The 22,658-nt window shown below is 48.6% G+C and overlaps 1 protein-coding gene across 1 annotated transcript in view; it reads right to left on the bottom strand.

The window, feature by feature from the left end:
• The window catches only part of Zfhx3 (zinc finger homeobox 3), a 228,515-nt gene extending 209,769 nt beyond the window's left edge, over window positions 1–18,746 (bottom strand). Inside the window, 1 exon segment of the mRNA XM_070026185.1 lies at window positions 18,614–18,746. The gene's annotated coding sequence lies outside the window, so the exon portion shown is untranslated.
• Window positions 18,747–22,658: the final 3,912 nt, after the last annotated feature.

The raw sequence follows: 22,658 nt of genomic DNA, 5'->3' as shown, positions 1-22,658 counted from the left end.
GACAGGGGAAGGGAACACCCACCTCCCACCTCCTTCTGGGAGTCCATGGAGGACAGGATGGGACACAGGCCCCTCCCCGGCATACCTACCGTTTTTAAAACAGAGCTCAAGTCCCAAGTTCCCTCCTTCTTCCCCTCTTCCCCCCAACTGTGTTCATGCGGCAATATGCAAGCATCCTGGAGTCAAACCTAAGCAGAACAACAATCTTCCTGGGTTTTTGTTTGTTTGTTGCCTTTCCCAAGGAAGTCCTCAGTCTAGCAGGAGGTGGCAAACACAACCCCTCACCAAAGTGCTGGACAGTCATTCAAGAAGAATCATGCCAGGAAGAAAGCAGAGAATGTACCCAGGTGTGTCCAGCCAGGCCCAGATTCCCCAAGATAACAGAGGGTGCCACGGCCTGGGCACACATGATGCTGGAGCTGCCACACTGCTGGGTTTGGTGTTGATCCTCCCCCCACCACCACCACCAACCCACAGGAAAACCATGCATCTGCCACACCCAAGGGTGGGGAAAAACCAGTCAGTGCCAACAGACAGGGGGCCATTGTTACCACTCTGAGACACCAGCGCTTTCATCCCCACCAACTTCAACCAGCTCTCAAGCTCAGCCAAGACCCCAGCGGTTCTTTCACCTCCCTCCCCTCACCCCCTTACCCCACCCCCCAGGAGCCAGGAGACAAGGCTTTGCCTGTCCTGTCCCATCCCCAAGAACGGGGGCAGTAGGCTGCCCAGGAAAGCCAGCAAGCCCTTTCGCAGCCCTGGGGCACTCAGAATTTGCCTAATTGAACATTAACAAGTTGCTACAATAAAGTTCCTCTGTTGTGAGGCTACAAACCTTTTGGGCAACAACAACAGAAGTCTTGTTACAAAGCCGCTCTCAAAGCCTGGCTCCAGCGGGACAGGTGTGAACAAGATTTAAACACCTCCTCCAATACAATGCAGTCCAAACAAAGGGGAAAGTCAATCCCAACCTCCCGGGGGTTTCTCCTTGTCTTACATCTTCTTCACTCACTGGGCCCAGGGGAGCCAAGGGAAGTGTGGAGACTGCTGTCTGCAAGGCCCAGATGAAGAGAGCCCTCAGCACCGCAGGAGCAGGCTCCTTTCCCAGCTCAGCAGGCTGCCATCCTGACTGCCCGGTGGCACTTCTCCAAGGCCTCAACCAGAAAGGGGGGGGAGGGGGTAGGTACCTCAGGTCTGCTCTTAGCCACTGCTGCCTACAGCTCCCTAACTCAGCCAGGTGTAGCTCCCTGTGACCTAGCCTGACCTGAGCTCACCTTCAGCGTCTCCCACTTGAGGGGTTAAGTAGAGAAAAGATGGCAGAGAAAGAAAGCTGTAGACAGGACTCCTAATTCTGGACCCCAAATGCCAGCTGTTCTCTCTTCTGAAGGGGATACAGGCTCCTCATTATGTTTCCTTCTTCAGAATGCTGGAGAAGAGACAACAGGTCTCTAGGATTGGATTTTTCATTTAAAAAAAAAAAAGTATTTTTTGAGTGACGCCAGAGGTAGAAACGCATGAGAAGTATGTGTTGGACAAGAGAAGGAATTATCCCTCCCATTGATTTTTTTGCTCTGGAGTATTAGAGAGAACACAGCATTTATCTGGAGATTTCGTCCCAAAGCCAACCACATAAACGGGACTTGAAAACAGCTTATCTGACAAGATTGGCTCGCACAGCTATGGCTGGAAGTGGGGAGTCCCGGTAGGGAACTCTGTGAGGCCCCCCGGCCCTGTGTGGATATCATTAGGCAGCTGTTGTTATCTGGCCTCAAACAAGTGCAAGAGCGTGCCAAAGGGAGGATCGGCAGAAGGGAAACCATGGGCAAAAGGTACAATGGACACAGAAATTCACTCGCTCTCCCTTTTTCTGCTCCAATGCAGATATTTAGCCATAAAATATGCCCCGGATAACCCCCAACACCAGCTTCCTCTAAACTACCTCCACCTCCTATCTTGGAGCCCATCCCAGGGCAAGAGCAACCTGCCAACTTGGAATAGCAATGTATGTGACCACCATGATGGAATTCGTTTTCCAGCAATTTTGACTAATGAACCTTATAGCATGAAAACAGATCCCATACAACGACATTAAGCGGGCTTCTTTTTCTTCTACGTTCCTCCTTCTCCTACCAAATAGACAAGGTGAGTGCCCCCAAGCCCTGATAGAAGCAGAGCAAGTCTCTCCTCCTCCCCCCAAAACACCACTACCAAGCTTCAAAGACTCAATCCTCCTTCCAGGTAGCTGGGAGGATGTAATTGGTGAGGCAGGAGATTAGAAATATTGGCAGCCTCTAAGTAAGACTTTAATTTACTGGCAGATCAATAGAGCCGGGGTTATATTGGCAAAGTGTCTACAGCTCTATTGACTCACGCAATGCCTCTTATCAATTTATCAGAAATCTGGAAGTCAGAAGATATTGTTTGAAGGAAAAAGAGGGGGAGAAAAGAAAAGAAGCCGGAAGTGTAATAGCCATGAGAAACTGGGGTCCTCAATGAGGAACTTGGTATGAAGTTCTACACCAACTTTCACCCCACACAGAGGCCAAAAGGACATATTAAGAGTTACACTGCACCCCTTACCTGGTACCTCAGCCTTCTCACATGACTGCATTTCCCATAAACCTTGTCACAGGGGAGGGGCAACCAAAGCCAAAGCTGTGGGGGGGGGGGATTCTTTTGTCTTTTTAATAGCAACTCTGTTACTCAATTCAGTGACACTTTTTCCTCCTTGCAGGAGCCCTCCCCTCCCAATTGTCTGTCCCTAGTTTTTCTTTTTCTTTTTGTCTTTCCAATTTTATCTCAGGCAGAAAGCATCTTCAGTTCTTCAATTCTTAAAAGAGAGTTTTATTTTTTAAGTAAAAGGGATGTTTATCCCTCATCCCAACACTCCCAAGAGATTACAAAGAGACCTTTGGAGTAACAATGGCACTTGGTTTCAAGAAGCATGAAGAAAATATACTTAAGTTCTATAAATCATCATGCAAGGCTAAGTAAGACTTTTCACAAATAATTAATCTTCATTTGAAAAGGGTTTCAAAATATCCCAGGTTGCCAACAAAAAGGTCAGGGATAAAAAATAAACATTAACACTTCACCAAATCTAAAGGTTCACATGGGGAAGGAGGGGCCACCGGAATCTGGGAAGTTCCTAAGCATTTCTAGCCAGTGACTCTAGGGGGCAGGTTGGGGAGAAAACAGAGGACAGGGAACATTCCAGTTATCAAGGGGCAGGAGGGGAAAGAGATTTTCTTTAGTTTAGAGGAACCACAACCAGCTTTTGACGATCCATTTTGGTCCCTGCCTCATACAACAAATTTCTGCTTAATTGCTGTTTTGCATTTCGTTGAGACATCGAGTAAACAGTACTTAAGTGTTTCCAGACAAAAACAATAACTCACTAATGACTAAGGCACTGCTAATTAAAATGTCCCTGGGATGGCGTGACTGGACTCCGAGCCACCACAGTGATCAGAACTGCCCAGGCCTTGAACGCATGAACCAGAACGCAGCCCTCCAGGGTGGGGAACAGCGTGCTGCTTCCAGTGCAGGTCACAATGGCTCACTGGCTGAAAAAAAGAAATCCTTTACAGGCACCGGAGCCAAGTGCAGTGTCCTTCAGCAAAACATTACAACAAAAGGCATATTCTAGAAGCTTGGGGGAAGTAGCTTGCTGTGGACCTCAAGATTTTGAGTTCCTGAGATCCACTAAAGAAAGAAAAACGTGTTCCACTCAATGGAGCAAGAAGATGGGCCACCCTGGAACACATTCCTTCTGATGACCCTAAGTCTCCCAAGAATGTCTCCCAAAAGAAGATGCTCTACCACCACAGGATTACTTTAAACCAAGAGTGTGCTTCCCAAGTCTACTCACAGAGCCATGAAACTCTTCTTAGTCCCTAAACAAAAGATTAGGACAAAAGTGTTCCTCTTCTGCTCCCTTAGATCCCAACACCACTACCTCAACCTCAACTGTACAAAAAAGAACAAGAAAGAAAAGCAAAAAGAGACAAGAAGAACTTTTGCGTGCGTTTGGTGTGTATGTGTCCTGTGGCTTGAACTCAGGACGTGGATGCTATCCCTGAGCACTCTGCTCAGTGCTAGCATTCTACCAACTTGAGCCACAGCTCCACTTTTGGCTTTTTGGTGGTTTATTGGAGATAAAAGGCTCAAGGATTTTCCTATCTAGGCTGGATTCAAATGATGATCCTCAGATCTGAGCTTTCTGCGTAGGTAGGGTTACAGGCATCAGCCACCAGCTCCTGGTCAAAAAGAGAAAAGAAAAGGAGCAAGAGAAAGCCAAGCAAAGGAAAAAGAGTCATCCACACTTTCTCTTCCTCTCCAGGCAAGTTAAAGACCTACTAGTTAACACCAGGAGGGGGTGGAGGAAAGTCACTGAAACCACAGGGGCCTAATTCCCATTTGTAGTCACACTCAGACCCTTTAGGGATGTAAAATCGAGGAGGCTGAACTGTTTACATTTACCTAATGCTCAAGTAAACAAATCAGAGCACAGCGGAGAGGCAGAGCTGCACGACCCCCTAGGTGCAGGGCTACAGCCTAGCCTGGGGCCTGGAATAAAGTAGAAGGCCATTCATTCCTCAGTGCTGCCGGCCCACCTCAATCTACCTTCTCCCCTCCGCTGGTCCTCCTGGGCCAACCCCACCGGGCCTATCTAGGCACTACAGTCTTATTGGGGCCACAGAAGCTGCCTGAGGCAGATCCCACTTCAGGCCAGCAGGGATGAGGCGAGAGGTGTCTAGAAGAGGGGGAGGGGGGAATGCTGTGCCTGCTCCAGCAGAACATTCTAAGCCAGGACACAGGAGCAGCCTCTCCAAGCCTGCAGGTCACCACCTGTTCACCCCCACCACTCAGCATCCCTCAGAGCCCAACCAGGGCTATAGCACAACCCCCGTAATGGCCTCTGAGAGAAATGTAGTGAAAGCGTTAAACTTAGCCCAGGGTCTAACCAAAGGAGAAGCAAACCTCCCAGCCCCCCAGCCCCCTACCCCACACACACTATCCCAGCTTCTCAGGAGAAAGTCCTGGACAACTTTTGTATTCACCCAGTACATCTCAGAGGAACCTCACTCCATCCCACCCCTTCCCATTTCCCAGCTTTCCCAGCCCCAGCCCCTCCCCCCACCCAAATAGCATCCTCCAGCCTTGGCCAAATGAACTGGGAGCTGTTTGTTGTCCCAGATCAAGGCCTGATCACATCCTCAGAAATGTGAACAGTTTCAACTTGACTCGGAGGAGGGGGCGCGGGGGGGGGGTTGTGGCACTTCTTTTAAATGCAGATTTGAACTTTTCACCCAGGGTCAGACAGCTGCGATGCTCTGTCCCCAGCAGAGGCCGGGGGCCCTACCACATCACACTTTCACAGTTTTTATTCCTGCCTAGCCAAGAGGGCCAGCCCATGAAAGAAATCAGATATGCCCCCTTGCCCAATCCACACCCACTTCTCAGTTTACCACCAGGAGGAGAAATCCCATCCACTTCCCAGAGGAGGCCCCTGGTGGGCAGAGGTTGGTTAGGGACATCTGGGAACAATGATGGAGAAGGAAAGTTGTTCCTATCACATGCAAGGAGCTGAGCCCCACAGCAAGACGATGCAAGCCATCCCAAAGGAAGGTGGAGCCCTAGGACAAGGCACACTGTTGCTCTTTCTGCTAGGGCATAAGTCCCCTATAGTCCCTTCCAGGGTGAACAAGAGAAAAATATTGACAGCATTTTAACAGTCTTTTAAAAAAAGCCAGGCTGGAGATGTAGCTTAGTAGTAGAAACAGTTGCCCAGCACACACAAGGTCCGAGGTTCAATTCCCAACAGTAAAGAATAAATAAATACAGGATGTCTAGACTTATCCTTAAGGGCAAGGCCATTTCTGGTTTATCTTTGTCACCTTTAGCCCTCTTTCTTCTCCAAGCAAGGGAAGCTCCAAGGGAAGCTCGCTGGTCCTAGACGAGGTTGGATTCGAAGATAATCCAAGAAATCAGAAATCCAAATAAACACTATGTGGAAAGAAGAAGTGCATTCCTATTTGGGCCTGGTGACCTGACCCAGAGCAGCTCCTCCTACTTCAATAGGGCTAGAATCCCCAAATATATGCTGCTTTCACGTAGGTCCTGGGCCAAAGCCCAGATGGCTGTGTACAGTGAAAACCACATTATCAGTCTCCCGATAGAAACCCTCAGATTTGATCCCCAACCTTGCCACAAACTAGTAGCTCCCTCACCATGAAAAAGACAAGACATTTTTTTGCCTTTATAAGGCAGGGTCTTAGCTATATGTAAGTAGACCAAGAAGGTCTTAAACTCTTCCTCACCCTCCTGAGTGCCCAGGTTACAGGCCTACACCACCATGTCTGGCTCAAAAGAGGACCATCTTTGCAGCCTGGTTCACCTGTTATTTCTGTAACATATAGAAAACAGTAACTGCGGTAATGAATGCAAAAGAACACATACATTGAGAAGCATCTCCCTGGCTGCCTTGGCTTTCAAAGCCAAGCGAACCCTTCTACTGTGATCTGTACACTAGGAAGTACCTGTCCACACCAGCATCCCCTTCTGCTACCTAAGTTAAATGTCAGAGGAGCTGTGTGCAGGCTCAACCTGTACTCCTGAACCCCAGGAAAAGGAGGAAGTTATTAGCAGGGCACCATGGATAACTCAGATCCAACTACCAAATGCCTCTAAAGAGCCAGGGCAGGTCCTCTACTCCAACCTTGCCCTGTCCAGTGGGCAGCCTAAGAAACATGACCAGTGCAAACTGAGATATAGTCTAAGTAGAAAATACACTCAGGGTTTCAAAGACTTGATACCAAAACAAGGATATCACATTAACAGGTTTTTAAAAAAAAAATACTGATTCCATGTTTAAATAATATTTTTCCTACAGTGGACTATATGAAACCTATTGTAAAAATAAATTCCACCTGTTTCTGTTTAACTCTTTCTTTTGCAGCATGTGTGTGTGTATGTATGTATGTGAGGGAGAGAGAGAGAGAGAGACTGTAGATAAGTCAGTCAGTCACTCTTGGGGCTTGACCTTAGGACCTCGTGCTCTTGTTTAGCATTTTCACTCAAGACTGGCACTCTAGCACTTAAGACGTGCGCAGTTCTACTTCTGACATTTTGCTGGGTAAGTGGACATAAGAGATTTCAGGGTTATTCTGCCCAGGCTGGCTTCGCACCACAATCCTCAGATCTCAGCCTCCTGAGTAGCTGAGATTACAGGTGTGAGCCTACCTTCTGTTTAACTTTTGAATGTGGCTACTGGAAAACTTTAAATCTCCCATGAGGTTCATTCTATAGTTCTACTGGACAGAACTATTCTTGCTATTTAACTTTAGGTCCAATTAAGAGGAAGTATTTATCCAGTAACAGATTCTTTTTTTCTATCTTGAAAAATCACCCTACAGTCAAAGTTGCAATGTACAGACTCCCAAGCAATACTCCCAAGTGGGCTCTTTTTTTTTTTTTTTTTTTTGTCAGTCTTGGGGCTTGAACTCAGATCCTCCGCACTGTCCCTGAGCTTCAAGGCTAGCATTCTATCACTTGAGCCACAGTGCCATTTCCAGCTTTTTCTATTTATGTGGTACTGAGGAATGGAACCCAGGGCATCATGCATGCTAGACAAACAGTCTACCACCAAGCCACATTCCCAGCCCAACAGCTCAATAATCTTAGTATCCAAATAACCCATGACTAAACTGCTATACAGAGAAAAGGTGACATCAGTTATGCGTGGTCAAAAAGAAAAAATGCAAAGTTTATTCATGGCTTAATGGTAGAATAACCACAACAAAATCCTCCAAATCCAGCTTCATCTCTTACCATCAGGAACAAAGTGCTCCTTTAAACTGTCCTTGCCCTAAAGTTTGGCCGGGAGGAGCCTGGTGTGAGTGTGCTCCGGCATGTACACACGCCCATAGTAGAAGTGGGAAGGGAAGGGAAGGAAGGCACAGACACACAGATGTGGCCCCTTTCCTATTAGACAGAGCCTGATCTACCGTGAGGGATCACCGGGCCAGTCTTATTTCTCAACGCAAATGAACTTTTTTAGCCACCTCCTCAAAGAAGAAAAGCTGCACCGATGCATTAGGCCCATCCTAGGGCACACAATTACAGCCATTTGCATTCCGCAAGCGGCAGGATTAGCACAGGAATGTGCTAGGCAGCTTGGGGGTGGGGGGGGAATAGGAAGACTGACTGGGGCTCTGGGAGACACTTCCCCCCCTCCAGGAGAGCCACGGAGTGGAAGTAACTCCCCCTCAGGATTCTAAATAGGGGGAGGTTAAAAGGCCTTGGGGTGCAGGGAGGGGCTGAAAGAAGAAAAGGAGGGGGCCAAGGGCCAGTGAAAAGGGAGGGAGAAAGGGAAGGAGGAGGGGGGATCGAGTATTAGAGGCGCTGGCCCTCTGGGTGCTTTGATCCCCTCCGTCCCTCCAGGTCGCTAAGAGAAACCAACTTCTCCACTTGGGTTAATCAAAACCAAATTACTCAGGAATGTGGCAGGACAGGTCTGAGCTTCCAGGTCCCTTTGTCTTTGAGGATTTAAAATGGAAAAAAAAAAAATTTTTTTTAAGCAGATGGCAGTGGCTTACCAAATAGGTAGAGTGCAAGGTCTGAAGGAATCTGAGGCCAGCTCCCTGCCCTAAAAAGAAAAAAGAAAACTACGAACATCCTACTACAACCTATCCACAAAGAAGTTATTTCTGCAGATTAAGTCCAAAGAGAGGAGCTTTCCACTTTAGCCTTAGTGCCAAAGGAAAAGATACCTCCCCCCAAAAAAATTAAAAAATAAAAAACTTTACCTATCAAATATAACAATAAGATTTAAGTGACACCTCTATGCCGCACGCTCAGTGTAGAGATGAAAGATCCCAACCGAGGCCATGGGACACTGCTATCTGTTGTCCAGAAGGGAAAAAAAAATCTGGGGACCCGCCACCTGAAGCTGTGCGGTTTACTAGGAGCATGTGCTGGGCTTGCTGGCCGGGACAGTAGCTATGTTTCATTAAGTCAGACGGTAACAGGAAAAGGCTGACCTCAGAGATGAAAAGTAACCTGGGGCTCAGAGCTATATTAAGAGGCCTTCACACCTCCTCCCCAACCCACGTTATTTGGCAAGCAGTGGCACTGTACAAGATAAGGCTTTGCCCCTCAAACTCCAGAAAACGCAAGACCCCAGAGCACAGGAGTAAGGAACTGTGAGCATGGACACGTCTAAAGGCCTGGAGAAAGGTAAACAGCTCTTTGTGTATCATAAAATGTGGTTATGCTTTACTTATAAAACTTGATGATCAAAACTCCCATTCCCCACCAAAACAGAAAAAGATAAACAAACAGCACTACCAGTTAAAAAGCTATGGAGCCTGAACTCAAAAGATAAAGCTAGGCCCACACAAGGCCGTGACTACCAGCTGGCCATAAATTGTGATTGGCCCCAGGCACGCGGTTATCTGGGAGGTTGCACTAAAGTAACTTTTAAAATACTCTTCACCTTATCTGAAGGCCTAGTCAAGCACACACATACATCACCCTCTTAGATCTCAGCCATTATTATGGCATTTAGACTTTCCAAAACAAGGTCATCCCAGTAGGCCCTTCTGCGATTTCCGGTCACAGCTGTGGACTTTCACCCATCCCCCCCCCCTTGTCCAACAAAAGGGACCTTGTATACAAAATTAACCCAAACCATTAGTCTGTGTGGTGTGAGACAGTCCGCTGAGGGCCCTCGGAATATTTACCTTCCTTCCAGGCTGAGCCAGGGTGCTGCCCTGAGCGCCTCCCCCAATTGGGGGTGGGGGTGGGGGGAGTTCCCCAGAGATTAGAGGCCTAGCTCTTGGGCCTCAGCTCCACCGGCAGCTGTGTAGGCCCTACTGTTCTGAGAATAAACAAAAAAGTCTTAAGAGAGGGGAGGCGGGGAGGGGGGGGGGACTTCTCTGGGATTCACTCACTGTAGAAAATGACTTACCCTCACACTGGAAAGGATGGGAGTCATCCTGGAGCAGAGCTGTCTAGTATGATAGCTGCCAACCACCCAGAGCTGCTGCAGACCACTGGCAGTGGCCCCAAGGCCCCAAGGGTTGGGAGGATAAATGTCACAGTGATAGCCCAAATTGCTTAAGATCCCTATTTGAAACCTAATCCCACCTGCTTCCTAATGCTTTTTAGGCTACTAGCAAATGCGCATTTATGCAAAGGACTTCCTTTCACTCAGATTTCGGCTAACTAGAGAACAAAACTGGTCCTGCCTCCAAGGCTAGTTCTTACTGAAAGGAAAGATGGCTAATTTTCAGACCTTAAAAAGATCCCTATAAAATGAAACAAGCAGTTAAGGTCTGATTATCAGGTGGGTTTAATCACCAACTGGGATTCAGACCTGCAGCAACACCTCAGTCCCAGGAGAATCGAAGAGAATCTCCATCCTAAATCCTCCACTGGGGGCCATTCTACCTCCCCTAGGCTTTTCCTAAGGGCCAGGAAGCGGACACCCCCGGACAAAAATGACTTTCCTCCTGGGCTCAAAATAGTAAGTTGTACTGGTCAAAACTATATAAGAAAATGAAAATAACAATCAGCATGTTTAAAGCTATGCTCAGTTTGTCACAAGGCTATAGACACTCTAGAGATGGAATGCTGCAACTAGCAGCTCCATTTCGAGGTAGCTGAGAAAACAGGGCTTAAAACTCAGAACAACATGAGCTACACTTCCTGGCCTGGCTCCCAACGAAGGGTGGAATCTGGCAGTCTTTGGAACACCCAGTTCACCACTCCTGACCACAAGGCCCAGGTTCCTGTGACAGGCGACAGAGCGGTGAAGACACTGTAACCAGGCCTGCAGATACAGGAAGGGGACAGGGCGGAGGAGGCAAAGACAGGAAGAGAGAGCAGGACTGAATGAGAACAGACCAGCCAGGCTGGGAGGCAAGGGGTGGGGGGGAGTCACAGGATAATTAACTCAGCAAGTTGATAGTATTTGCATATAAATGCCTCCACAAATCACTACAAACAAGCCAGGACAAGTCAGGCCTATTAGCATATACAAGCCAGTCCTTGTAGGCCTCTCTAGGTGGGTCATTGAGTGGGCTGCTCACTTAGAAGGCTTCCTGCCAGCCTGGGGGGACAGGGGGATGGGGACCAGGGAAGGGCTGGGGAGGAATTGAGGGGGGCGGGGGGAGAACATTACTGCAGACCCCTACACTCCTGAAGGCTACAGGATGTTAAAAAAAGAGCTGGCTTGATTCCCAGCCCATGGAGGAAGACCAGAAGAAACATTGGGCCTTTTCGTTCCTAACCAAGTTGGGAAAGGAAAGGTAACCCAGGCCTCCAGCAGGAATGAAATACATAGAAGGGGAAAGGCTGTGGTAAGGGAGCTAACCTTCCTGGAGAGGCTACAGAATATGCTAAGTAACTGTTTCTACAAATGAGAGGGAAGGAGGGTGCATCGTACCCATTGGACAGCTGAAATGAATGAGGCCCAATGAGGTGAATGGTTCAGCGTCACCCTGGTCAGGGTCAGACCTGAGGTCTCCAGTGGAGTGCAGCCCCAAGGCCAGCCTTCCAAGATACCAAGTAAGAACATCGAAAGCTGATTTGTAAGTGGCCCTTGGATCGTGCACTTCCCTGTTTTCTCCTATCACTCCTATATACCATCACCAATCAGGAAGGCCGCACCTCCCTCCAGTTAGACAGCTGGGAGTGCGTACCAAGACTTCCCAATTGCTTCACTGTGTTACTAAAGTTTTCCCAGGAAAGGGAAAACAGACAATGCTTTCCTGCTAGGTATATGTAAAAGTTCTCTACAATACGTGACAGGAGAGGGTTTCAAACCTGTCGAAATAACAGCTTCAATTTCCTTTATGACTAAAGCAGTGGGGGTTGACCTACTCTTCACATTTCTGCCCTTACTCACCTGGAACTATATTTTTAAGGTGGGTAATGTTAGGATCCATCACGACTATCCCAGGGGATTTCTCGGAGGCAAGCAGGCACAGGAGAAAGATTATTGTAAGGTTTATTAAAGGAGCCAAAGCTCCCCGGGGAAAGGGAGCAATATGGCGTCTGCCCCTCTCCAGGTGGGTAGGTCTGGGGGTAGTAGCGAGGTAAGTGCGCTCACAGGTCTGGAGGGGAAGAGGGCGTGGCCAGTTATATGGGGAACTCTAGGGCAGGGAGGAGCTCAGATCTGGGTAGAGCTGAGACCGGGAGGTGGGAATAGGTGGGAATAATGCTTAACAGTTAAAATACTATCTTATGGGAGTGAGGGGGGGAAATCATAGAGGTGACCCCACGCTAGAGGTGTTTATGTAGTCAAGGTACACACACTCAAGTTCTTTATGAATGCCTGTCCTGGGCCATCACTAAATATAGCATAAAATAAAGTGACACCTTCTAAGAACATGGCAGAAAGCAGATGACATTTAGAAGCCACTGCTTGCTGAATGCAGTAGCTCACATCTGTAATCTCAGCTACTCTGGAGGATCACCATTTTTTAGGCCAGTCCAGGCCAAATTTGAGAAAGACTCTCCTCCCCCCCCCCATCTCAATAAACATGCTGAGTATGGTGACACACCTCAGGAAGGCAGGCGGTGGAAGGAGAGAAGAGGAGGAGGAGAAGGATTCCAGTCCAAAACTGACCGATGCAAAAAACAAAGATCTCACCTAAATAATAATAACTAAAGCAAAAATGAGCTGGCAGAATAGCTTAGCTGGACAGAGGCTCTGAGTTCAAACTTCACTCATTATGTCCAGTAGTGGAAGAGAGGAGCAACCACTGCTTTAGTGATGATGTCAGTGCCCCAAACTACCTCCTGCAATCCAGGGCCTCTTCCTTACATGTCCAGAAGTTGACTTGACACTTTAACAAGGGTTGCAGGTATTCCACAGAGAAATGATGGAGCTGTTACAAGGAAAACAAATTCCACTTCCCAACCAGCCAAATGTGCATTAAGAACCAAGGCCCTGAGCCAAAGAGCATTTTAGGAAGCAAGGCCTGAAACAGTGGAAGAGGCTTGTGTTGTTTCTTGAGCAGTTAAGAAAAAGCATTTTTTAAAAATAAAAACAAAAAGTTGTGGAGAAGCAAAGGCCAAAAAAAAAAAAAAAGCCCATATGTTTGTTCTTTACATTTCCACTGGATAAGTTGTCAGGAAGAAAAAAAAATTGTTCAAAATAGTCCATTCAGGGACAGTAAATGCAGGAAGCAAATAAGTTCATGTTCTTGAAAAGGAACTTTTTAGAAACAGAAGGGAGATTTGCATATTTGAATAGTCATTTATAGGACCTGTGGGGGCTGCAAGGGCTAAAATCAAATGTCAAGTGAAGCCTGTTGGTCTTTTCTGCACTAATCTGAAGACAGTGCCTCTGATCTAGAGGTTCACATTAGACATGCACAGTGGCCCCTGAGCTGGAATTCCAACACTGAAGTGCACAGCCTAGGACATGCACAGGGCACAGGGCATACAAAGTATCCAGTTTGACAATACTCTCAGAAGAGTTTGCAGTCAACTTTACTAGATGAAGTCAGGAACAACCAAAGCAAAATCACTCTTTCTCTTCACCCAAGTTGTTCGGCCCACCTTACCAATTAATTACCATGACTCTTTCTTAATTACTAAGAAGCCTTTACTTTACCCTCCCCTCAGGCCACAAGTCCCCAAAATGTTCAGCCACTTCAAATCATGCCCAAGTACTCAAACTTTCTGTTGAACTCCCCACACACACTACACACACACACACACACACACACACACACACACACACACACACACACACACACACACACACACACACGCATATATTAGAGGTTAGCAGTCACCAGCTCCAGCCTCCAGAAGATGGGGGTAGGGGAGTCTCATGCCCAGATCAAAGGTTTGTGGCCAAAAATCACTTTCAGGACAGTCGGACAATGCGTGAAATCAACAGCAGATGAAAATTCCAGTCTTTTCACATGGTTTCCCAGTTGGAACTGGGTCCTGGACTCTGAGTCTCCCTCCAGATGACTTGAAGGTGCTCCATCAAATCCTAAATCGTATCCCCAAAAGGCACCTATGTGATCAATTTCAAAGTAACCCTCTGAGAGAGCCTGTGGGAGCTCCTTCCTCTTAGAAACCAAGCTGGAATAGAAGGGGAAAGGGACCCTAGCCCTGCCCCAATTCACAAGGAGTAGCCTTGCAATAGGATTCCTCGGCTTCAGCTCTCAGTGAGAAGCAGCAGTGAGAAGGGGCAGGGGCACATGTTTGGCTCGCTTCATTCCTCCCCCTTTCCGAAAGCCTGGGGACATGTCTCCAGGGAGAGAAGAAAATGGGGGGGAGGGGGGAATCTTTAAGGCAGCACATGTGTTAATACCAAAGTTCAAAGAGTGGGCAGCTGAACCCTCTAGGCCCTCCTCTGGACACAGGAGGGCTAGGGCCCCTCTGGAGAGGTATACACACACAACTAATCCTCAAGTTGACAAGCCTGCCTGGTGGGAAGAGAAAAGGGCTGACCCGAAAGGCAGATAAAAGTTAAGAGGGCCTGCCTGGGGTTAGGACCAACAAAACAGAAATACTGCTCTGAAATGGAGCCGAATTTGCTAACTCACACCCTGTGTCTCCCTTTCCAAGTTTTATTTAGGTCGTTATCCTTTCAAAACCAAGAAGCTCTAGGAATGAAGAGCGAAAGGAAGGGCAGACACAGCACAGAAAACACGCATACCTTTACAGGTAACAAATGAGCAACCAGAGCAGCTTCCTGGGACCATCAAGTCTCTAGAAACATACCTGTCACTGCTAGACGACTGGCCTGTCCCTACTCCCCTGTCCCCTGACTCAAAAGAATGAAAGCGGGGGGGGGGGGGGGGGTCCCAGTGTGTCACTGCTTGTGAAGCCTTAGCACAATGCTGTTGTCAATCCAAGCTAAGGCTCACGCTCCCTCAGACCCCCTCAGACCCCCGTTCCTCGCTACAGAGACATCGTTTACCAATTAGCCAAAAAGAAGAAAAAAGAAAAAGCCCCTAACATCTGACTGTCACTTCCCACTCGTTCAAACAGTCTGGCAGCCAACTTTAAATCATATAGAAAACAAACCTGACAGTTTGTTGACTCGGTAGTATTTCTCCTTAATTTGGATTTTTGAAAATAGCTTGCCAAGGAGCCAACGTTCCTGCCTAGGTCTCTCCCTCAGGGCACTTTGACACAAGCTAAGCTTCTGTGGGCCTGTTTCTCAAGCTGGAAGGCCTAAGGACAGGACACGGCTTTGGACAGATTAAGTACCTTTAGAACTTGGTCCTGCAGAGGAATTCCTTGGCCTGGAATCCATTAAAACTGATCTCTCCTATCTCTGACCGGTTTGTTTTGTTGTGTTTGTTTGTTTAAAAAAAAACAAGGGCAAAGGACTGTGACTCTGAGCCACACAGTGACTTCTAACAATAACCATTACAACCAAATTCTCTTACCTGGGCATTTGAATAAGCCTATGAAGTTCACTGTAATGGAATCTGCCTTCCTGTTGTGTTTTTAAGGCAACGCCCCCATCCTGGTTAATTACACCAGAGTAGGCCAACAGGCCCAAACACTACCAGAAATAGGCCAGGCTAACAGCGAGCAAGCATTTTAATCACAAATGAAAGCATAAACCACAGCACATATTGTACTTTCTTGAGGTTGCTGCTACTGAGTATCAGGTGCATTATCCCTGCAGAACTGGAGAAGGAGGCGGAGCCTGCACCCGCTTCCTCAGGCCTCCCTGGCAAGGTAGGAATAAAGACCAAAAACGAAACAAAACAAAACAAAAAAAATGCCTTCTCTACCGTCCATGGAGTAGGAGCAATTCCCAACACTTTCATGAAATGTTGCTTAGTCACTTCCATATTTACTTTTTAAGGTGAGACTTTTGCAATTCCGCAATAAAAAAAAAAAATAATTTCCTAGCAAAGAGTATGCTTTAGGCCCTCAAGTATTTCCACACTCCTATGCTAACCTTTCAGAAGCCAAAATGCCCTGACCCCTAAAAGATACACAAGAAATGAACAATGGCACCCAGGGACATGACCCTGGACATGAGACCACCTGTGACCAGAACTGAAGAAACCAGGCCAAATCTCCACTAGTCTAAAACCACAGATCTACTGCAATGAACCACCCCACCCCACCCCCCCCCAGCTCTGGGTCACCCAAGGTGAGCTAGGACTGTCCTCCAGAGAGTCTAGAAGACATCATTTAAAGTCATACTGATGAAAACTGGAATCTCTCTTATTTTAGCTCCTTGCCATGGGGCAGGTCCAACTGGCACTGAGTTTACACAGCAGTTAAATCCAGCCCCAAAGCAACAAAAAGGAAGGAAGGTACTCTGCTGTCTGGTTGGGCCCAGCCCAACAGCGGCCTGTTGGAAACACCTACTTTATTCAGGCTCTTTCCAGCCTCCCTTAGCAATCGTGGGTGCAAATACAAGAAGGAAGAAATGAAAACTGAAGTTTCAGGTGGTTGGAGAAACAGCTTCATTTTTTTTGTTGTTGTTGGTTTTTTTCCCTGAAATAGTCAGTGTTTCTCTGTCAATCAAAACCATTTTCAGGAGAAATGGAAAAAAACCTTAGTTTTATCCCATAGAAAGTGTAACCGTTTGAGGGAGGGGAGAAGGGTAGGAAGGAAGTTTCTCATGTCATATAGACAGGAAGTCTCCATTTAATTCCTTGTCATTCCAAAAGGGCTACTTTAAAAGTGTATTAAGCTGTTTGAGTCTGCTTCTGTCCCATGTTGTTAAATAATACTTGTGTAATTAAATAAAAGACCAAGTATGACCCCAGACCATTCTGAGAAGCTCTTTACGTGCTTCCTGAAAAACTGTGCTGGAAACCAAACACGGACAGCCTCTTTATCCTGTAATTTAGGAAAGGGAGAATGGAAAATTGTTCTTGGGCCTTCGTAGCTACACACTGTCTGTGAGGGTGTCTCCAGGGTCCCCTCGAAACAGAGAGAACACAAACACAGGTGTGTCAACATCCAGGTGTGTACTGCTCTCCAAAGACACCATTCCTGAACCCCTAAAATGATTGAGAGCCATGGCCTCCTGACTCTCCTCACACCCCTCCCACTGTTGCATGGCTTTCAGGCATAGGTCACTAGAGGGATTCAGAATCTCAGGCCGCCAGTGGCTCTTGTGATAACAGGAAACAGGCTCCTGTTCCCTGCTGCAGCCTTTCTTGATCAGGTTACCTTGGAAGGTGTATGCTTTCCTATCAAATGCTGTCTGGGCCACAGGGCTCGCTGGGGCTTTCCTCTCCAGCCCAGCCCACTGGAAACTCATGATTTTTAGGGTTTCCCTTGAAAGCTGTCCAGAAACCACAGCCATTAAAAGAACATGAAGGTTTGACACCTCTTGAATTTAGGAATGAGGGGACTCGAGGGGCCAACTCTACAAACTTGCACCTGCTGTTTGATGGCAAAGAAAGAGTTTCCCCAGCTAGGGTGAGCTTTAAATTATACTCTTATTTATTTAGTGGCTTGTCTCCAAGGATCTCAAAGCATGAGATGAAATAAGATGACGTGTAACTTTCTCACTATCTACCTTCAAGGCTCAAGTTTGTTTTCCCTTGCTTTATCGAAGTGCACTCTGCAGAGTAGGCCCCAGCCTGAAGGAAAGCCTCCTCCCATGCCAGGGCGGGAAGTCCGTCCTGATTGAGGTGATGTCTGTCAGTGGCTTCTAGAGTCTCCTAAGACCTGACAAATGACAGGAGAGAAGGTGGGAGAAGGACGGCCCTTCCTGGATTCCCCTACTCACCAGCTTTCCTTTCAATCGCTTTAGCAGTGTCAGGGCAATTCTCCCCTGGACCATGCCAATGCCCAAGCTGCGGACTTTGCCCTCTAGTATTTCCTCATCTTATCATAGGTACATCCAAAGCATCTTCCAGAGAGCCTCAGAAGTGACTTCTGGAGTTCTGGGGAGGGGGGGAGGGTAGTTTTTTATTTTCATTTTTCTGACCTAACTTAGGCATTCCTTCTCCTTTAACAGGACCAAAAAAAAAAAAATCTTACCTCTCTCTTTGCACCCTCCTCCCCCAGGATATAAATGCTGGTCAGGTTTTTCCTGAGTGAGAACACACTGAAATTAGAGGGTGGACAGGACAATCGCCAAAGGTGCCCTCCACCTCCAGCAGGGATTCTCTCTTTAATTACTTCACAACGGACGCATTCTTCACATTGTTTCAAACTGACCCAGGGCCTTCTCTGGGGCTGGGAAGAGGGTGAGCCTTTCAGCCTCTTAATGGCACCCAAGCAGCACAAGGCATTGGGAAGGGAGGCAGGACGAATCCCAAAAGCAGAAGGAAGCGAGGAGACTAGAAGACCCAGCCGGAAAGGACTGGGGGTGGGGGTGAGGGGAGGCCTGTTAAAGTAGTCTTGGCCCGGCAGAATTCAGACGCCCTCACCACCACCACCACCACCATCACCACCATCACCACCACCACCACCACCACCACCACCCCTCCCAGGTAGGTTTCTAACTTGGAGTCTAGGAGTTCAAGTGCATCCAGCCTGCCCTTCCCCCACACGCCCCAAGAGACTAGGAAGTTCAGCCAAGACTCGGGGCACCTGCCCGCAGCGCCGGGCGGGCTGCGCGGGGCGGGGAGGAGGCTGCACTCACCTGGCACACAAAGCCTCCGCGCACCTCGGGAGGGGGGAGGCGCTCGCAGGTCCGGGGGCCACGCGGCCCGGGGCGACAATGGGACATTCCAGCAGCGCGGGAGCCCCGAACTTACCCACCCCGAGCGGCGGCATCCTCCCCGCCTCCCGCTGCCCCCGGGGCTCCTCGGCGGCGCAGGCTGGGAGCCCGGGGGCCCGGTGGCAGGGGCGGGGCGCGCATGGTGGCGGGTGTCGGCGCGGCCCAGGAAGGGAGGTCCCCCCGGGTGCGGTGCGGGGCGCAGGCGCGCGCGCGCGCGGGGATTCACCCACGGGGGCGCGGCGCGGCGCCCCCCGATCCCGGCCCGCCGCCGCCGCCACCACCGCGGCCACCACCACCACCGCCGCCGCCGCCGCCGCCGCCTCCACCTCCGCGGCCGGCCGCCCGCCCCGAATGGCTTTATGTAAATGAAGCTCAACTCGCAGTTTGCGGCGCGCACCGCCCGGGAAGGGGGGCGGGCGGGGCGGGGGGCCTTCGGGGATCCACATTACACAGCAACAAAGCGGAAGGTTAATTTGAAACTCACAGCCCCTCCGCCTCTGCCTCTCCCCCCCCCTCTTCCCTCTTCCCTCTCTCTCTCTCCCCCTCTTTCCTCTCTCCTCTCTCTCTCAGCTCCCCGGGCAAAGCCTGACATCTACAGTCGCGCCGGGCGCAGGCCGCCGGGCTTCTCTCGGTGGCCGCGCCCGCCCGCCCCGCGGGGACCTTGGGGACACCACACTGGGGCTCGGCGCGCCAGGCCCCGGCCTGGGCCGCGCTCGCTCCGGGCACGGGCCTAGGGACAGGCTTGGCCTTGTCCACTGGGGAAGAGGGGGTGGAGGGGGGGAACGGGGGGACAGGGGGCCCGGGGCGGCCTGGCCTGCACCGCCCTGGGAACCGGCCCAGAGGGAACAAAGCCAGGGCCTCCCCGAGGCACTGACCCCTCGCTCATCAAAAGTCAGGGGCCGGCCAAGAAGAAAGGGACGCGCCCTGGGCCACACAAAAAAAAAAGAAAAGAAAGAAAGAAAAAAAGAAAGAGAAAAAAGCAGCCTAGGGCCTCAGAATCCGAGCCTCAGTCTCTGCCCCCCCCCCCCGTCCATTAGCCAATGTGGACAGGAATTTATTTGAAACACACACCCATCCTATTAACTGCTGTACAGACCACTTCTGTTTTTCAGTTGCAGAAACTTGTTTTAAAAAAAAAAAAATCCCCTACTCACCACCAACCAAGAGTTTTAAGGATAGTTTCTGAGGGGAGAGGAGAAGAAAAGATTTTTGAAAGAAGAGGGAGGGGAAGACTAGGAAAGGGGTTGGGGGAAAAGTGACAAGAAAAGGAGCTGCCGTTGGAAGCCACTTGATCAGAGGTGGCAGAGATCATGCCTGTCCCCGGGGTGGAATTCTGCCACCCGGGGTGGAATTTAAAGCGGCCACCCCGGTTGGTTAGAGCCAATGCTGGGAACTTTTGGTTATCTCCCCCAAGTTCACCTTTTCCATTCTGCAGCACGGTAGAAATCCCACCGGAAGTCCCCTGTCCTACCAGTCAGAATTCCACCTTCAGCCGGAATCTACTCAGCACAGAAAAGAAAGACACCTGCTTTTCCCTTTTCTGAAACCACCCACCCAGGCTGGCCTCACAGCCCAGAGACTCTTTTCCTACTGCACAATAATGAACCATGCAAGTGTTAGAAATATAATAAGCTCACCAGGCGAAGCGCAGGATGTATGGAATCGTATTAGCATTAAGCACACACTCACAAGGGAGGGAAAAAAAGGGATGCTTGGTTGGTGAAAAACATCATGTCCCCCCATGTAGCAGGCATTCTGCACAATAGAATTTGGGCTCAAATTACTATAAATACTTAACCTGTTGGGTGCAGACAACCCCCTGTATAGTTTAGTCCAGAAAAGAGACTGCAAAAAAAATTTTTTTTGTTTTGTTTTTGTTTTCAGCAAGGGCTCTAGGAGAAAAGAATGCCTCTAGGGAATCATGTCCGATTAGGGACAAAAAAGGGCACAAGCCAAATTCAGTCACACATGAGAGCACGTGGGCAGGACAGGAGAGTGAAGAGCAGAAAAGGAAAGTGGAGGAGGGTTTTATAAACTAGAGTAAGGTCACAACAGAACAGCTTCCAAGACCACCTGACCTGGGGGGGGGGGGGCCAGAACAGGTGGTGTTTTCAAAACACACCACTATTTATGTTAGCCACAGGAGCCAAGAACACCTTAAAAGAAACCAAGCAGTAATTTAATTGAAAAAAAGAAGTGACTATGAATAATGCATGAAGATGATGAGGGTGCTGGAGAGGTGGCCCACCACACTGAGGTGCTCCTGGAAATCTTTCCAAGGGAACACACCTCACCTAGGAGCCACCAACACATGGCCTTGCCTGTCAGATGAATTACAGGCAACGAGAAAGTGCTTATATAGCCAGAGAAAATACAGTTCTGCAGCTCTGTCCTCACTTTTCTGAACCAGGATTCACCTCCTAATCTGGTGACACATGAACCTGGTAGGATCACAGATAAATGCCTTCAAGAAAATGAAAGCTGAAAAACAAACACAACAAACAGCAAAGATCACAAGTAATCTGGGAGCTCTAAGTGGCTCTGCTCAGATTCTGCCACACAGAGTCCCAGGCCCTGGGTGATCATCCGCCTGCACCCTAAGAGGCCAGACAAACAGCAGTGAAAGCGACCCTGGGTCCTTCTTTATCTTAATCCAGCAACCGCTACCTGAATGGTGAGGCCTACCCAAGCCTGCCTTTGTTCTCAGCAAAAAATTTCACAGGTAAAAAGCCACAGGCAGGTAACCTCTGGCCCTCCTACCATTATGAATACAAGGGCTTACACAAAGAAGTTGAGGTGCTACCTCGAAGAAAACTTATTTTCCTCATTATGCAAACGCCAAGAACTCTTCAGAGGGAATCTGCAAACTCTTGCACAGACGTGTAGAGCTAACAGTTTGTCCGAAATACACATTACAGATTCTACCCCCTCCCAGCTTCTGGAAGGCCCAGCTACCTCTTCCTAAGGCAGCTGGCCTGATGTTCAACCCTACAGCCTGCCCAACAGTGACACAGTCTAACATTCTCCTGGCTCTGTCCTGAACACTGTTGACAAATAAACCCACTCTCAGAAGAGGCAATTCTTCCTTTGCAGTTTTCCATGCCAGTCTGTCTCCTCGGCTCATCTGGAAAGCATAATTGGCAACAGCCAAAGAGATAAATATTTTAAAATAAATCAAGGGACCGCTAACCCCTTCTCTACTCCTCCCGTGCTCATTCCCCAAGCCAGGGGCCTGCCCCTGAATGCTCAAGCTGGCTGGTAAACTACCATGATTCAACTCATCCAAACCTGCTCTTCTCCCCCCTCCCTGTATACACTCTCTAGTGCTGGATACTTTCACTTCGGCAAAGGTAAATGTGATCTCTGAGCAAAGAGTCAGTGAATGTCAGCATTCTAGCCTGCCTTCAGAGCACAATGGAGTTTAAGGTAGATCGGTGGATCCTTCCAGATCCTTCTATTTCTGTTAAGTTAGATACAGCCACGTTGGATTTTTAAAACTTGTGCTTGGATGGTCTGGAGGCTTTAACACAAAGAAACATCCAGAAAAGGGCAAAAAAAAAAAAAACTACAAATAAATAAGGACACAATTCAGAGCCGAATTTCACTTAGTGACCTGAGTTCACCTCATCATTTGGAGGCAGTTTTCTTTAGGACCTGGTACTTGCTGGGTGTCCAGGGCCTCCCAGGTTTGCTACAGAAAGGAAGCCCAAGCTGACCAGCACAGCAAGTGGAGGCTAAAGCCATGAGGCCCAAACACTGATGTTTTAATTCACATTTCTCTAACACGAACCTCGAGGCCTTCATGTTTCACTGCAGAGCTCATTCTAGACATTAATTTTCACCCCCAAATTATAGGTGGAATGTTACCTCGTTTACTTACCTACCCTTCCCAACTCAACCCAAAATCTACCAATGACACAGACACCAATGAGCAGCCGTCCAATTTTTGTTTAAGCTGTGATTCAAA

Source organism: Dipodomys merriami, unplaced genomic scaffold (genome assembly GCF_024711535.1).
Source record: "Dipodomys merriami isolate MVZ:Mamm:240054 unplaced genomic scaffold, mDipMer1.0.p SCAF_176, whole genome shotgun sequence".
Lineage (NCBI taxonomy): Eukaryota > Metazoa > Chordata > Mammalia > Rodentia > Heteromyidae > Dipodomys > Dipodomys merriami.
The sequence above is the reverse complement of the archived record's forward strand: the minus strand, read 5'-3'. Positions and strand labels throughout refer to the sequence as shown.